This window comes from Pinus tabuliformis, chromosome 1_2 (genome assembly GCF_031772625.1).
Source record: "Pinus tabuliformis cultivar Carrire ecotype Pingquan chromosome 1_2, CPIR1, whole genome shotgun sequence".
Lineage (NCBI taxonomy): Eukaryota > Viridiplantae > Streptophyta > Pinopsida > Pinales > Pinaceae > Pinus > Pinus tabuliformis.
Genome location: NC_142298.1, coordinates 1,250,273,796 through 1,250,277,150, shown reverse-complemented (window position 1 = coordinate 1,250,277,150; position 3,355 = coordinate 1,250,273,796).

Genomic DNA, 3,355 nt, shown 5'->3' with positions numbered 1-3,355 from the left:
CATGTTATGTGAATTGTTATTTGATTATCCTTGCTATTATTGATTATATGCATGTGCTTTAACAACAGTTCTATATTCCTTCCACTATTGGATGTTTTATGGTATGCTTTCCTTTTAATCATGTATGAGTCGATGATATAAATGATGAGTGTAGTAATATCGCTTTAATCGCTTTGCTTAACTATTTAGGCACAGTAATCTTGAATGAATTAATATCTATGTCTGTTAGATGGAGTCATCTATATGCCTGTCTTTAGACACAGACCATCAAGCGCTACACTTTAAAGCTTAATAGTTTCCCGGGATAGGTCATAGTTCTTGTATTCTTGTCAATAGATTAAGTTATTCACCCATCACTAGCTTAGTTAATTAAATCATCTATTCATCCCGTTTATCCACTTTTGGGAAATTGGTCCCATTATCCCCAGTCGGAGCCACTATTCCAAACGGAAAAGGAGCTGTACTAAGGTCCGGACTGGGTGGTTATCCCCAATGTTGTTGCAGCGATTTTCGAGGCATCAACATTTTTGGCACTAGAAGGAGGGCACCAACTATGAATGGCACATAAACCAAAACCTATAAGCCATTCTAAGAGTAATTCCCCCTCTGTCTCTCCTCGATATTCCTATTTGCATGCTAGTTCTCCAGTACCCAAACAAGAAGAAGAGGAATCAACTACCACTGCTCAAACCCATCATACTCCAGAACAATTAAGTCTTGAATCACCTGAAGTCCAGTCTCTTATCCACAAACTTCAGAGCTTCTCGATTTCACCACAGAAATCTGAGGTATCACAAAGTAGTGCGACTTCGTAGTTCAATTTACCTCACCCTCTCACCAGACTTCAGAGCGAAAAGCTTGGTATTGAACCCACTGAGTTCCCTTTACCCAAGAAGAAAAAGGCGAAGAAATATACTGAAGGATCTGACAGTGAAGGGCTTTCATCCACATCCTCCATTGCATCTTCCCCCCTGCAAAGTCAACCATCCACTCCCCCATTACATATTGTTGTTCATCAGGGATTAGGAACTCTAACATCCCAACCTGCTCACTCCTCAACACTATTTCCTTCCCAGACATCTGGAATTACAACAGTAGTATCATCTACTACCGCTGTTATAATGGCTGATCCATGGACCAGGCCTGGTGCAGTCAATATGCCTGCACCATTGCATCCATTACCAGATGCTCCTGAAAAATGGCTACCCAAATTTAATCTAGATAATGGGACCCAGGCTGAGGAGCACATTAATAATTTCATGTTGGCAGTCAACTTGAAAGGAGTAACAGAACAAGATGTTGTAGTTAGATTCTTCCCTTACACCTTGCAAGGATTAGCAGGATCCTAGTATTTTTCTTTACCCTCTGGTTCCATTACCAGTTGGCACACTTGCCAAGAGCAGTTTCTTACCAAATATGGAGATGATAGGTCTTTGGCTACCCTAATAAACGATCTCTCCAATCTTAGGATAGAGCATCAGGAACCAATTAATGAATTTAATGCTCGATTCAACAAACTCCTGAACAAAATCCCGACGGCCTCCAAACCAAGTGAACAAATTCGAAGCGAATGGTACATAACCACCCTACCTGCCAATATAGCCATTTTTGTAGATAGGGCTGGGAAACCTACCTTAGCCGAAAACATGAAAGAAGCACTTGTTGTGGAGAAACGTATAAATGCTCTAGAGAAGAAGGCTGCTCTGGAAGACAGAAAAGCCAAAAAAGTCTCGTTTAAAGATGACTCAAGAAAGAAAACCCCAAAAGACCCATATGACATGGAAGGTTTGAAAAAGGTCCTAAAAACTTTATCAAATGAAATGGTTGAAATAAAGAAACAGGTGGCCGAAACCTCAACCAAAAGACCCTTTAGGACTTATAAGAGAAATGAATCAAAGCCACCAAATGTCATATCTAATGCAGATTCAGAGCAAGAAGAAGAAGAGGAAGAAGAAACAATCTCACCGACTGATGATGAAGAAGAAGTAGTAGAATGTCATGGAATGTGGGATTTTATACTCCCCAATTCCGATATCGATAATGAAGAAGAAGCGTTCCCGGTCACTACTAGGAGCAAAAGCACTTCTGAACCTGTTCAGGTAACGTCAAAGAAAAGAAGTGCAGGTGCCGCTATAACCAAAGAAAAAATACCTGCAAAGAAATCACCTGTAGTTGTTCCCCAAAACCAGCCTTCAACTTCTAATACTCCTTCAACATCTAAAACATTAGTGGTATCCGATTCAATGGAGTATAACATTGTTGATGACATGAAGAAAACTAAAGCAAACATTACGATGTTTGAGCTTAGTAAATTAAAACATCAGCAGAAGTTACTTCTCAAAGAATTGAATGTTGTTCCTTCTACACCTCTTCCCAGTGCTAAAGCTGCTAATGATTCAGGCCAACCTCCCCCCGGTATGGTTGAAGCTACCGATTCAGTTCTGATTGGAGATAGATCAAATTCTCATACTCCACCTTTCCTTCTAACCTATGAGATCTATAACAGAAACCTGCACAACTGTTTGATTGACTCAGGGGCATCTTCTAACATAATGCCAGCTTTTGTTTGTTCCAAATTGAACATTGAACCCCAGAAGTCTACTGTTCATATTGTACAGTTGGACAGGACCAAAGTGCAGGTTGTGGGAGAAATTAATTCCGTAACTATCAGGTTATCTGCTGATCCCATAGTAGTACAAAGGATTGATATCTTGATAGCCGATATACCTGAATTTTACGGTTTAATCTTGAGTAGGGATTGGTCTGAAAAATTACATGGGTATATTTCTACTGATTGGTCACACATGTGGCTTCCCTATAAGGGTAAGCCAAATCAAATAAGGATCGATCGAGAAAAACATATGACCCACATAGTTACTGAATTTGAGCAAGAAAACCAGCCTGTAGCATTTAATAACAACATTTTGGGGAATTATTCATTGGAATCATTCTTTGGTAACTTTACTACCCAGTTATCCCCTTTCTCAGTTAATCATTTTTCATCTCAGATTGAGAATTTCTCACAAACTGATAGGTCTAGATGTTTCAATGATCCTGAGAATACTGTAAATACATTTGTTAATACCTCTTTATTTTGGTCATTATATTTCGATGGGTCCAAATCTAGTGAGGGCTCAGGAGCAGGATGTATTTTGGTTAGCCCACTAGGAGAAAAAACAATGTTGTCTTGTAGACTGGAATTTGAATGCACTAACAATACAGCCGAATATGAAGCCTTAATCCAAGGACTGTATAAAGCGATCGACCTTAAAGTGCAATATTTAAAAGTATTCGGCGATTCTGAAATTATTATCAAACAGGTGAGAAATACAATTCATTGTCTTTCAAATCATCT